The 15,672-nt window shown below is 39.1% G+C and overlaps 1 protein-coding gene across 1 annotated transcript in view; it reads right to left on the minus strand.

Moving 5' to 3' along the window:
• Positions 1-15,672, minus strand: part of ND-B16.6 (NADH dehydrogenase (ubiquinone) B16.6 subunit) — a 68,652-nt gene that overhangs the window by 27,888 nt on the left and 25,092 nt on the right. The gene's annotated exons all lie outside the window — the stretch shown is intronic.

Raw genomic sequence — 15,672 nt, forward strand, 5'->3', positions numbered from 1 at the left:
AACCAGCGTTTCGTCTTAGGTCTGACACTAGACTCGTCAGAGTGGGATTTGTCAGACCCTACCCACTGACGCTGGGTGTACACAGGTGAACTTATCAGAAGCCTATTTAAGAGGCACAATCTGACGAGTCTAGTGTCAGACCTAAGACGAAACGCTGGTTAACAGAGCAAACGCCGGAAAAGCCAACATCTAATTTTTGATCAGATTTTTGTTATGCTCTATTGGTGGAAAAATATCAAATTCCCTCCATGGGAACTTGGAATTTCCATTGAAGAGTGTAGTCCCAGCGTAAAATACGAAAATTTATTTCAAATACGTTCACCAGTTGGACCGATTCCAAGTGAAACTATACGTCAAAGCTAATCACAAACAGAGTTTAAAGAAGAAAAATATACAGAAATCATTTTCTGAGAAGAAGAATTGAGAAATAATATCGGAGATACTGAACGCAGTATAAAATATTTGACTGTCCGAATTGATAAGACAAGGATATTGAGAAGAGATTAGTATAAATTAGTATAAATGGACGATTACTTGTTGGATTTCTTGGATTTTATCATCAGCTCAAGAATGAAGAAGCAGATGACTTGCTAATTACGAGGTGGATTGATCTGGAGATGAATATGGACCGGCCAAAAGACCAGACCTGATGAAAGGAGAAATTCCAGCCGTTCCACAGACCGCAACCAGTTGAGGACCAATGATGTGATGCGGAGAGCTGCAGAGGATGACGTGATTGTTGAATGACAAGCTAAGTTTGCTAGATATTAGTTCTTAATTAAGCTAGACATAATTATCTAATATAACTTACAATAAGTGTGAAATATTTAAGAAGTTAAGTGACTCAGTGAATGATACCATACTAAGTTATGACAAGATCGATATCTCAAAAGAAGTGGTTATACATATGTCAAGTGGATTAGGATAGCAAATTAGAATGCGATCATTTGCAAGAAGGAATGTAGATTACACACACAGCTGGAAATGAGTATTTGCACGCATAGATTTCATTAATGGATTTTGTGAAGCCATTCATGCAAAGTCAGCATCATTATTGGATGAAATAGAGAGGAGTTATGATTGATACGAGATATTCCTTGTCGAATTATGCCATCAAATGGAATTACGAAGTAATAGAGGTTAAGCATTGTTAAGAAAGATGATCCAAATAAGCTAATATAAATGCAACAGAATTTTATACTTCTTAATAGATGTATTTATTTATGAAGAGGTTATGGTATAAGAAAAATGGTTACGTTGTTAGTTTAATTGAATTGCTTGAGTGATATAGAGTCAAGAATGGATTTAAATGAAGTAATGCAATAGGAAGATATGTTGCAGTAAGACATAAATATGGAGGCTAAATGTTTAAATATTCAAATTTGGATCAAATTCGTGATGCAAGAACACTGAAAGAAATTCATTGAAGGATTAACATAATACAAGGTATGCACGACATACCCATATGTGTAGATGAGAATAAATGGTTTCCGCAATGTCAAATACAGCTGTTGTAGGGAAATACTTTTAGCAAATGACATACTGTGGTAATGCATGTAACGGAAGATGAACTGAGTGTGTAGCCTTATTGAATAACATGTAGAATATCGAGATATCATGATTGAAAGTTAGAGGAATCACTTAAATCAACTTGTCATTAGAATATAAGTTTCGTGAAAGATCAAATGCATGTCATGAGGAAACGATTAGAGTTAATTAAGAACTACTGTAGTTAGAAATTGAGGTAGGTTATTTTATATTTCGAGAGATGATTCATGATTTATTTACAGTAGAAGTCCGTCATAGCGAGAATTCATAACATAGACAAATTTACTCGCTATAACGGATTGTCGTTATATCAGATTTTTGTATAAAAGTCGGAAAACCCTTCATGCACTTTAAAATCGGTATGAAACGGCAATCAGTTTGTTCAAAACTTGCGTTTCCGCAGATGATATCCACACTACGGTTTACTTGTTTATTTTTCGTAATCCGATACTACCTGAAAGTGTATGTTTAATTTCATTCTGAAAAAAATATAGTACCGTATTTCTCCGAATCCAGGATGAACCCCACTTTTTCCTTCAAAAAATTTAAATCAGTCTCAAAAAAAGTTTGTAAAATCATATGAATGCCTTGTTGTACAGTAGGCCTACGCATTTTTAGACGCCGAACATTGACTTTCGTCACCCCGTTTTTTTTTTTTTTTTTTTTTTTTTTGCGGCAGCACAATTATTCTTTATTTCCGCGGGTTTAAGGACTATTAACTTAACATTGGCATCATAATACCGAAGAGAACTCGTTGAAAATTTTCCGGCAATACCTATTCCATGTGTCTCTACAATGCAACGATCCATCAGGTAATTATTCTTGCTGTCTATAAAACTGTTACTTTTACGTAGCGTCAGATATAACCGGCTGCCGCTACACGCACGTCTCGCTTGTCGGGTTCGGCCAAATTCACCGGCTAGCTATGCATAGGCCTAATCGCGAACGTTGAAAGTCAACGAAGTAGTTTATTGCGCCACGGTATGGCCATTCCGCCCTTGCGTTTTTCGTGCACATACCTCACAATTTCATCTTCGACTTCTTTAAAGCGTCCTTGTTGCGGACCACTGAATGCATTTTTTGTACAGTACGCATTTTTTTAGCTCTGTCTTCACGCTAACGCCAAATATTGGCTTTAGTTAGGCCAATGTCGTATTTTCTTGCGGCTGCACAATTATTCTACATTTCCGCGTGTTTAATAAACATTAACTTGAAATTGGCATCATAATATAAACTAGAACCCGTTGAAAATTTGCCGGCAATACCTTTTCCACGTATCTTTACAATACGACTATCCATCACAAAAATATTCCTGCTGTCTATGAACCTTAATTTTACTAAGCGTCAAGTACAATAGACGCGTTATGACTGCCACTGAGTAGCCATGGCTTTTCTAATAATTCGAAGGGTCGCATACTTCGATGCCATTCTGCAGGTTTGAGAAACACAGAGGCACTGCACAACCGATTGTCGCGGCTAGCGATGTGTAGTAAAGAGGCGGTCGTTTATTGTCAACGAGTTCTGTGCGCGTGTGAAAAGAAGCAGCAGTGGTTACCGCGGTAGTTGCCAGTGGTATCCCAAGGAACTTTGGTCAGCGGCTTGTGACGTCAACGGGAAGAATAGGGCTCTCTAAAGACTAGGTATGCTCGCCCGCCATTATGGTTCATTCATGCACTGCGTTGGTAAGGCAGTTGACCGCCCCAGCCTTGTATATCCCTCTTTTACTGTTCTCCTCTCTAGAAAGTAATACTAAACTAACATATTGTAAAAATACTCATTCTCAGTATTACTCAAACGGTTACTCAACATTCATTTGCTTTTAAATAAACTAGGTATGAACTCTCACTGGAGAAATATTAGAAGAAATAGATTACTAATAAACCGGTCTTTATTGTTATTATATTATTGATAAGTAGAATAAGTTGTTCGTAAGCTATGCGCCGCGGTACCGTCAAATGAAATGAGGGACACCGTGGTATTGATATAGGCTACTGTCATTCTTAAATCGGGGAATCTGACGTGGTAATCGGTCAGTGTCGAAGATATATAAATTGTGATATAAGATTTTGATACCATATGATCTCGGACGGTATTTCATACTTGCGTGAAATTGATTCAGCGCTATTTTCAATGTTGCCGAAATAATAAGAAAAATATTCTGAAATGTGATGTACGAAGACGAACACACCCAAGTAACTAGGAATCAATCAATCAATCAATCACTATTGATCTGCATTTAGGGCAGTCGCCCAGGTGGCAGATTCCCTATCTCTTGTTTTCCTAACTTTTTCTCAAATGATTGCAAAGAAATTGGAAATTTATTGAACATCTCCCTTGGTAAGTTATTTCATTCTCTGGCTCCCCTTCCAATAAATGACGTTTTATTACAGTATTTACAAGCAATAATATTCCATTCCGTACATTCTTGTTAAAGTCCACAACAGCATGGGATCGAATTTTGAATAAATGTCTAACAATTTTTCTTTTAAATTATAGCTGGTACATTTATCATTCAAAATTATCTCCTTTACAAGATTTGCACCATTTTGCATTATATAATGCTTATAGTCCCTATAGAAGACCTCATATTTGAAAATAAATTTCATAACTTCACAATTCGGTTTCTTTAGACCAGCCAAATAAAAAAAATACGAACGTTTCACAGCTTGAGTCGGAAAGCTCATAGTTCTGTCTGCATATAGGCCAATAATGCATTTGCTGTAATGCCACTAACGTTAAACAAATTATTTCTGTCATATAAAGTTAGTTTTGACAAATATTGTAGCTGTGGTGTTTGGATGTTGAACTCCTGTTGCCGGACTTTGGGGGCAAAACTGAATATTGAATGATCAATGAGACTGAATTAACGGGTGTAGTAATGTCAGTGGGAGCTGGATGCAGGTTTAAGTTAGCAGTTGAAGTAGAAGGTGTAGCAGAGGCAGTGGAGGCATAATGCAGACCAGAAGGGAATCTAGACTACCTGTATCCCGCAGTAGAGACATTACTGCAATTAAGTGCAGAATAACCCACCATTATGTAATAAATGTCCACACAAATATAGCACTATTCTGTCCCTCAAGTGGTGATTAAAGCAATACGTTCGATGTGACGAAGCGAGCGCTCGTAGGAGAAACTAGAGTTTGATCACATGGCCCATTGTGCATGTATGAACCAAAATGGCGGCTAAGCATACCCATCTTATAGAGCCTTAGGGAAGAACAAATCTACGGTCTGTTATATTCTCTTGCATTAAATGTTGAATGCAAAGTGATATTTATCGTTTCTTTTGCGCTTTCAAATTGGAACGTTTTTCTTTTATGACTTGGAACATATATTTAAATCATGATAATGTTTAATGAATAAGAGAAAAAAATATCGTAGGGCAAATTATAGTGCATAATGAATGTCCCAGCCTCGTAAGTCTTAGACATGTTTTTTTTGTTAATAATCATATTAAAATGAATTAGTAGTTCTTAAAATTGTCTTAACATTTTTCTTCTTTATCAGACAAGACGGGTGTGGATTTCGCAAGGCTATCCTTCCACTATCTGCAGGCTACCACGTCTTAGCATGCTACGGCGCTCAGTGGGCTGTTTTTGCCACGGTATATTTTAAATATCCTTCAAAAGGTGAAGTTAGCAACATTGTCATCGGCTAAAGCTTAATGTTTTATGTTAAAACAGGAACTGCAATCTATGGCTGTTAAGGAGATACAACCCAGAGTAGGTTCTTTACTGCATTCTTCTTCATTGCTTCCCATTTGGACTTTTTGTTCAAATGTCTGTTACGAATGAAAGTCCTTGTCCCTACATATAAGACAATGATTTTCCTATAGACTTTGGAAAATTTCGAGTGTATAGTCGATGTTAAAGTTTCCATTACTTTGTAGCACCTTGAAATACAGTGTCCGTGGCAGGAGGCAAAAATAACTTCAAACTCCATTGTCGTAGCCAACCACTCAGGGGAAAGAGAAGTAAATCCACCTTTAGAAATAACAGTCTTGTTCAAGGGATAGTTTCGGATCATGACGACATATATCCGTTTTTGTTCCCAACGAACTGCCAATGCTTTTACAGTTGTATGCGACGTAACCTGTCAAGTATTTTAAAGCATCGTCTGTTACATCTTCGTTGGGAATCGTTATAACAGCTCAGGTCAGTATCAAGTTTTCATCACTTCCATCAAAACTCAAAACATCGGACTGGTTGTCAGTCACTTCGATGCAAATTTCGCTGGAAAGGAAATTCTGAAATTCTTCCGTTCCTTCGTCAGGTGGCAGGGTGTCAGAAAAAGTTGACTTCTGTCCTCAGCAACAGAGGCTCCACGAGATAGAGGCATATCGTTCGCGTTCCCCGTTAGTATTAAGAGGCGCATTCTGTTCTTCACTTCGAAAGGAGTGGGATTGTTATAAAATATACCGAGACCCCGAAGTCTAGAAAAATAATTTTCCAGACAGTCTTGATTCGGGCTGGAAGTAAAAATGTACTTTGCCCCAATGCCTTTCCCATCTCTATAGAGTCCAATAAGGGAGTTTGTGGATCTTAAAAACAATTTCTGGAACGGAAAAAGACTGCTTCTTTTCCCCAGCAGCATATTCGAGCAAATGTCAAAAAAATCTTTTTAAAGTGTTTTCTTGACTTCGATGTTTGAGGCCACACTTCTAAGGGGAGCTTTTTCGTCGTTAGGGACCCTTGAGTTCAAAACATCGAACACATCATTTATCAATTCAATAATATTCCCCTCATTATGTTTGTGTAAAATATATTTAATTGCTTGGGCAGTGCGACGTGAAAACAGCTGTGCAGCCATTCTGACGAGGACGTCCAGTAACGTTCAGGTGAACCTCTGGTATATGGTGTACGATTGAAAGGTAACTTTTCTGATGCCTTAGGAGATCTATTAGTGTGTGTCACAGTAGTTCCATCTGTCAGTGATTTCAACATCATGGAATTTTTTTCCTTAGCTCCGAAATTTCCTAGTCTTTCATTTATATATCTGGATGAGGAGCGGGTTCTGTGTTGGTTGACTGGTCTAGTGTCAGTTTCGTCGGAGATAAGGTGTCTTATCCCGTTACGGCCCTTTTCCTAACTGATCTCGTGTCACTGTGGTGTTCTCGCTCCGTCATAACCTAAACAGAAAAGAAAGGTACCGGTATTGTTGGTTTCTGAGCATGTTACTGTTAATAACAAGCATTTCAAGTCTGAAGTGTAATTTTAAATTTAAAATACATAAAATAAAAGCCGAGATTAAGGAAAGTTAATGTGAATTACTGCACTAGCCTGTTTTATTTCCATGCCAATTCGGTATTATCTGGGAAGGAACAGCGTCCGATTTCAATATGCTCCGTACTGGGAGACCCAGTGGTTCATTTTTCAAGTTTCGTTCATAATCATCCAGAAGAAATTGTTCTGAACATATTTTTGCAATATTATCTTGTCCATTCGCTTACACCGAGCTACCCATATATTTTGGAGTGCCCCATTCTTTGGGAATCGATGGTAAAGTATGTCCTGAGTTCTGTAACCGATATTATTACACAGAGCAACGGCACAGTTAGTTCTATTTGTACTCATTTCACTTAAATACTTAGAACACTAAAGAAACCAATCGCCTGTTAAATGAGAAACGAAGTGTTTTCACAATCAAGTTAGATTTTATAACATAGACCTCACTATTTATCACACACAAGCTCAACACAACCAAGACTTCAAAGCGAGTGGCGAGTTCAAAGCTTACTGTATCTTCCCAGTGACGTCACATTAGACTTGACTCGTTTGCCACCAAATGCGCGGGAAGCCGGAACACACTCCCCTGGTGGTATCCATTAACTTACTGTTAGGCCGCGAATGCAACAACCCTTGAGTTTTCGCATGAGATTCTGAGAAAAAAAAGTCTTGGATTCGGAGAAATACGGTATCACTCCAGAGATTTCTGTGGCAAACACCTCAGCTTTCTTCTTCAAACAGCGTCACCTAACCTTACCGTATATGCAGCCTATCATGGAAACATATTTGAAACGCATGTAGAGAAATAACCTCCTCGCGAAAAATTTACATGTAAATAGCCGCGAGAAGATATGAAATATCCTCCGAAATCAGTGATGTACTCTGCCATATGTTGAGGTGTATCACATTCTTACTTAATTTCCGTATATAGGCCCCTAACATTAAAACTAAGATATCGTTTACTTCAGTCTTTATTTTTCACGAGTTCACAACTGCTATCGGCCACGTTATTTAAGCATTTATTACGAAAACGTGTTATTCTCTTTCATTTCGAATTTTCTTTAGAGAACAGCAGTCGATGGGCATTACTAATCAACTCCAACATCGCCTCTGAATGTCAACGAGAGAGCTCGCAAATGCACAAAGTGACAAAACTATACCGCACCGAAGATGCAAACGTTTCAGTTTTCTTATTCAAACCGAGTCACGTATCCTAACTTAACCGTACTATACGTATGATTAAAACACACTTCAAGCGCCAGTAGAGAAATTATAGCCTACCATTCTCGCTATACATTTTCATAATAGCCTTTCCGTAATTTAACAAGACGCGACAAAATGTAAACTAACCTCTGAAATCAATTAAGCACTGCCATATCTCGAGGTGTATCCCATTCTTACTTAAATGCAGTATTTAACCTCAAAATTAAGCGGCCGTTTAGTCAGCCTTAATTTTTAACGAGTTAACAACCGTTATCGGACACATTTACGCATTTATTACGAAAATATGTTCTCTTTCATTTCGAATTTTCTTTACGGAACAGCTGTCGACGGATATTACTAATCGACTCCGACATCGCCTTCGAATGTCGACGAGAAAAATCGCTAGCGACACAGCGAGGAAACGATACCGAAGGTAGTCGATCGCATGCACTATCATCGCTGGGGTACATAAATATCGGTAACGGAAAAAATCGCCGCGCTTAGTAACGGATGCGTCAGTGATAGGGTTCTCGCTGTAGCCGAAGGACGATGCACAGGTTAATATAGGAATCTTGAAGGGACAAAAAAGTAGTAGCTATAACGGAGTTCTCGTTATATACCGTACTCGCTATAGCGGACTTCTACTGCATATACGTAAATATGTTAGACTAGGATGATAGGTGCCGAGATTTTGGAAGGCAATAGGGGTAGTAACCTTGCACATCATTCAACATAAAGATCTACATACAAGTGATCAATAAGAAAGTGATTCAGATTGTAAGATTTAAAAAATATTTTTTTGAAACGAATTAAGTGTTATGATAGAAACACGAATCTAAAATTTTCTTTCAATTTAATAATGTAATTGAATAATTGGAGGATTTTTATACAAGATGAAATGTAAAAGATGTTAGCTCATGTCAGATATTAAAACTATTTTTCTTTTGAAAGCCAGCACTGACTTTAATGAGATACCTGTATATAATAATTGATGTTATATAACTGGAAGAATATCAGCATATTCTACGTTATCTTTTCTTTCACATTTAATTAGCATAATAAATTTCTTCTTTTGATTTATTTTTAAATGAGTGGTTATGTGAATTGTAGATGTTAGAGGTATGTTGACTTAGTTGAGTTATTCATGTGGTCTACTATAAGACCTGCAGTCATTGCCTGATTCAAAAATGCGATAGGATGGAGACGTTCATCTGGAGATATACATGTCACGCCCGATCCGAGTCTTTTTTCTGAATCCGCGTTAATCTAAACTTTTTTAAACGGAGAATTACCCCGAGAGAACACCAGCTACTGGGACATTTTTATGTGTGTCGTACCTGGACCCTGGATGGGCGCAGTTTTAACTGAAATAAATCCAAACTTTGAATTAACTACAAAAGCAAAAGAAATTCAATTACAAGTAAAATCTTGTAGGTAACTTATAATTTGTTTAATGTACTCCAAAGTACACATATATATAAAATCAGTATTTGTCCAAGAATCAGCTGCTACCACTGCAGTCATCCATTTGCACATCTATCTACGGGTTTATTCCAAACTATACGGTGTTTGCTAGCTTTGCGGGTTGCTTATCAAGTATTTCAGAGTTTACCCATACATGGCCAACTGCAACGAGTTTAAAATCCACTCAACTGGTCAATCCCAAAAGATGCCTGTTTAAGAGGGCAAAGATAATAATGAAACGATTATTCACCTAAACAGAAATCCAGGTATTATTAGTAACATATTCAATGTACTGTTATGTGTAAACAGGGTAGATAAATGAATACAAAAACTGGTAGTCTTAAACATCCATAAATTTATCGACTGCTACTAAACTACTTTCACATGAACATACAACTTACATGGCACAGTACAGAATTCACAATTACACAGTTCGCACTCGCAGTTGCTGTGTTCATTCACCAACTCTTTCACAGACCTCAGTTCACAGCCCGCACATCATTCTCCCAACTCGGTACAATGTACACTGCATGTACTTCAGTAGATCTTTGTTCAATGTCCCATGCTGATACTCAGTGATCTCTCCCACACTGCACTGGAGAGACAATGCTCCCTCACAACAGCTGGCCCCCAGAGACTCAACTCACGGCAAGACACACAGAACGACCCTCAGTTCTACAGACAGGACACTCCATAGGCTGCCTCATTAACTTCAGGGTGTAAATGTCCATAGCAGTACTGAGTCACACACAACTCACCTACTGAGCTCCATTTGACCAAACTAACACATTGGACCAAACTGAACTACTAACTCGCTGCTGACAAGTCTCGCATGTTATATACCCGAGAGGCTCTTCGACATACATTGGTCACTAGAAGCTCATGGAAACCTCTGGATATGGAAGGCACTCTGTTCACGGTTCTTGTTTCTGCACCTCTCGAGGTCTCCAGCGACATAGTGGCCAATGACAGTAACTACAGCAGGGTCTGACCAATGCGCGCCGGCTCTCCCCCGTCAGATTGGCTGTGCGGTGAGTAGCGGGGCTGGGGGGGCTCCAGCACGGTGACGACACTTCTGGTGGGGCCATAATTGATCACTCCCTTCAGTCTTGCTGCATAAAACAGCGAACATACCACAGTATTTAAAAGCCTGCCTAGTGGCCATGATCAAAGTGGATGTTCAATGGGAGAGATCTCTGGAGATCATTCTGGCCAGAGTGCAGTAGCTGCTGAACACCATGAAGAGCATGTCACATAGTAGCAGCAGTATGAGCATTATCCTGCTGAAACAGTACATCACTTTCCTGTTGTAGGAATAATACAACAGGTCAAACAACGTCCTGGATAAAGCGAGCACTGTTTAGCGAACCCTCCATAAACACCAAAGGTGAATGGGAATTGTAGCTTATTCAACCAAACACTATGATTCCTGGAGTTGTGCCCACATGTCAGGGACAAAAACTCTCAGGAGATGAAGCTCACCAGATCAATGTCACACATGTAAATGGCCATCACTCCAATGAAGGCAAATATCTGCTCTCAATGCTTAACAAAACATAGTGGCATGACATTCCATTCTCAATGCGATCCTTACGTGATACCACAGGAGATGTGCACAATCGTGTTTTAACAGAACACGAAACCGGACCAAAAATATGTGTTCCCTAGTGCCACATTTGTTTGGATCTCTACTGCGGATGTGTTACAGTCTGCCAATGTTTCCATAACAATATGCGGATCATTACATGTCCATAATATGTGGCCGTCTCAAATGGTCTATGGATGTGGGCCTGTTTAACTGTGCACTGCTGATAACACTGCCATAGTAAGGATGCACCATGACCAACGTGTGCAGCAGTCCATCAATATGTCTACCCTGTGTCGCAAAGTACTACATTGCGGCCCTTGTCAAACACCTGTAATTGCACAACAGGGACATGTATCCGTTTTCCTGGCAAGGTTATAACTTGAGTACTAAACACGTAAACAACATTAAACCTTCCAGGCGCATATGATACTATCTAGTGCGTGGCTGGACACAGCACAAATAACTGAATGGCATCATGCAATCTGTTGGCCGATGTCCTTAAAATGTTCATCAGTTAACTACAAAGTGGACCAAAAGTAAGGTTATATGGGGCAAAGTAAAAGTCACTTATGATTAATGAGCACTGGTTACTCGATATTACGTTTCAATTCGATGTTCCCAGTTGTGTAAGACATCTACTAGTGTGGCAGGAGTGATTTTTTAAGCGGCGCTGATAATCCTACCTTTGAGGTGGTTCATGTTGTTAGGGGTGATTGGTGATCTGTCTAGATGTCACTAGCTGGATTCAGTTCACCCATAGTGAAATTAATTTCACTTGTTGGTCTCTTGCTGATTTGATTCCCATGGGTACAAGCTGATTAGCTCAAATTGGCACACTGCTGGCAATCAAGAATGAGTTAGCTAAAAAATTTATTATTTCCAATAAAGGATCAATTATGATGGAATCTTGCTAATATGTCAGAGGTCTGGGAACAAAAGAAAAGACCAAGATTTATCAATGAAACCTGACTTTTGGTCCAGGCTGTACAATCCAGCAGTATGCAACTATTGTACCCATGATCAATACATCACTCTTAAGTGTTTATTTTCTGGCTGTGCATTTTCAAATAGCCTCTTCGATGAATGGTATCGGAAGAGCGTAGTTCATTTAATGTTGACTATCAACTATTCAGTTTTCAAGACCAAGTATGAATTTACTGCTGTATTTTAATTTGAAATTAATATGATATTCTAAATGAACCTGGAGTTTTTTAAAAATATTTTGGGTGTTAGTTTACCATTACTTTTTTTTATCTGTACCTCCTGCTCTACTGAATATAAGGAAAGACTCCATAAGGTGATAACCACCTGCCAATTCCATGTCTGGCTCCATGGCTAAATGAATACCTGAGAACTTTACAAAAACAAATATCAGGAGATTTTGATATGAAAATCAGGAAAAATCGGGAGTTGCAATTGCTCAAAACTGCTTATGCTAAATGTCTTGCACAATACATACATTAATCTAGCAAGCTCCATGCATCATTTCGTCAAGTCCACATTTAAATGAACACATATTTCCAGGGAAGCTGAGTTGAATCTAAATCCACAAATATTTTACTCTCATAGGTATTCATATACCTTCCTTCCATCTTACTGATTTGCAGAAGCTTCTCCATCAGCAGAAAATTGCTGTTGATTAAAAGCAGCAGCAGCAGTGGCAGAATTTGCCTGTCTGAGAAACCCTCTGTCAAAGGTTTGTTGAAAGCAGTTGTCCTGTAGCCTTGATTTTACTGTCAACATCCTCTGGTGGTTTTTATCACCAATAGATGACCTGAACCGTGTTCGTGTTTTAGTCACCTGATAATGTGTGTAAAGAAGTAGAATCAGAGATAAGGCTGTTTGCAGATGTTATTCTATACAGAGTAATAAATAAGTTTGTGAGCAACTTCAAAATGACCTCTATAATGTAGTGAGATGGAGAGTAGGCAATGGTGTGATGATAAACGGGGTTAAGTCAGGTTGTTTCACAAATAGGAAAAGTCCTCCCAGTTTTAATTACTGCGATGATGGGTTGAAAGTTCCTTTTGGGGATCACTGTAAGTACCTAGGTGTTAATATAAGGAAAGATCTTTATTGGGGTGATCACATAAGTGCGATTGTTAATAAAGGGTACATGGCTGTGAGGGTTATTTAGTGGTTGTAGTAAGGATGTAAAAGAGAGTGCATGTAAGTCTCTGGTAAGACCCCAACTAGAGTATGGTTCCAGTGTATGGGACCCTCAGCAGGATTACTTGATTCAAGAACTGGGAAAAATCCAAAGAAAAGCAGCTCGATTTGTTCTGGGTGATTTACGACAAAAGAGAAGCGTTACAACAATGTTGCAAAGTTTAGACTGGGAAGAATTGGGAGAAAGGAGACGAGCTGCTCGACTAAGTGGTATGTTCCGAGCTGTCAGTGGAGAGATGGCATGGAATGACATCAGTAGACGAATATGTTTGAGTGATGTCTTTAAAAGTGGGACAGATCACAATATGAAGATAAAGAGGACAAGTTGGGGCAAATATTTGTTTATAGGAAGGGGAGTTAGGGATTGGAATAACTTACCAAGAGTGATGTTCAATAAATTTCCAATTTCTTTGCAATCATTTAAGAAAAGGCTAAGAAAACATCAGATAGGGAATCTGCTACCTGGGCGACTTGCCCTAAATGTAGATCAGTAGTGACTGATTAAATATCCTCTCACAATCAGTGCTACTGTGAGGGATTGTTATAATACCAAGAGTAACACAAAGTAATCTACAATATTTTAGGCTCTCATCACCACATCTTAATTTTCCCACCATCGACCACTGCACATCAATTCTTTCTTCATTAAGATCTTATCTGGTATACGAGGACGGTTTGAAAAGTTCTCGGAATCACCACTAGATGTCAATGCTAGAGCAACAAGGTTCCCGCGCAATAATCACACATCCTTTGTGAGTGAACACGTTTCGCGTCAGTCCTCTAGCTGCAGGAGTGTGATAGTCACAACTCTTTTTTGTTGTTCCCGCGTAGTGATTTGTGACAATGGAAAAAAAACTGAGATTCAAGCAGTGATTAAATACTTTGTAAAGAAAGGTATGAAAGCAGAGGAAATTCATGCCGACTTTCAGAACACACTGGGGGACTCTGCTCCTTCATTTTAAACTGTTGCCAAGTGGACCAGCGAGTTTAAATTTGGTCGGGAGAGCTTGGATGATCCGCGTAGTGGACGGCCAAAAAGTGTTACGACCCCAAAATTTATCGCAAAAGTGCATAAAATGGTCACGGAGGATCGTCAACTGAAAGTGTGGGAGATTGCTGAAGCTGTAGGGATGCCTTCTGAACAGGCATATTATATTTTAACCGAAGAAATGGGTATGAAAAAATTATCCGCAAGATGGGTGCTGCGGCTCTTGACATTGGACAATAAACGCACCAGACTGGAAATGTCCGAACAAAGTCTGGCCCGTTTTCAGTGCAACCAACAAGATTTTTTGCGCCGGTTTGTGACTACAGATGAAACTTGGGTCCACTGCTATACCCCAGAGACAAAACAGTAGTCCAAGCAGTGGAAACATGCTGATTCACCACCACCAAAAGCAAAGGCAGTGCGTTCGGCCGGAAAGGTCATGGCATCAGTTTTCTGGGATGCAAAAGGCATTCTGCTGATAGATTATCTTCCTACTAGCCAAACAATTACGGGGCAATACTATGCAAACCTCCTAGACCAACTACGGGAAAAGATACGCCAAACAAGGCCTGGTTTGGCAAGGAAAAATGTCACCTTTCATCAGGAAAACGCTCCGCCGCACACAAGTGTTATTGCCATGGCAAAACTTCATGAACTGGGGTACGAATTGTTGCCACATCCACCTTATTCACCTGATTTGGCACCATTAGGCTTTCATCTATTCCCGAAGCTGAAAATTTTCCTTGGTGGATGGAGATTTTCTACAAGGGAAGAACTGACAGCCGAATTGGAGAGGTATTTTGCAGGCCTGGAGGAATCTCATTTTCGAGGTGGGATCAAGGCATTGGAACATCGGTGGACCAAATGCATTAGTCTACAGGGAGACTATGTTGAAAAATGAAAGCAGTTCCACCAAGGTAAGATACTTAATTCTAGTACATTCCGAGAATTTTTCAAACCACCTACGTATCATCTATCTGAAATGCACAGAATTGGGACTGTCATTCATCCATGGCTTCATGCTCTTCACCTGCATCTGCATTCAGTAACACTGGAAACTTAGCTACAAGATACATCACAGATAAAAATGAAACCTCAGATGCATATGTAATTTGTGCAACTGTTATATTCTTCAGCATTCCATTCGTCAATGGAAACTTGTGGACAATGTAGTCACATATGGCAGCGAAGTACTTTCGAAGTGATGAGAATAATTCCTCCTTCTCGTCATGCTTCAGATGCTCTGCGAATTGGGAAGTGCTACTACCAATGGCCAAGTCACAATCATTCTGTTGGTTTCCCCTGCTGTTGTAATCGTCCTCCAAAAGAGAGGAGGATTTAACCACTGAAGGTCGTACAAATTTCGCTATCAAATTCCTTAATGTGTCTCGCAGCAGATCTAGCAGTAAATGGATGTGAGACACACTTGACTGCAAAATTACATTTGGTTTCTCAAACGTAGGTATAACATTTGATAAAATCAAAAC

This window comes from Anabrus simplex, chromosome 1 (genome assembly GCF_040414725.1).
Source record: "Anabrus simplex isolate iqAnaSimp1 chromosome 1, ASM4041472v1, whole genome shotgun sequence".
Classification (NCBI taxonomy): domain Eukaryota; kingdom Metazoa; phylum Arthropoda; class Insecta; order Orthoptera; family Tettigoniidae; genus Anabrus; species Anabrus simplex.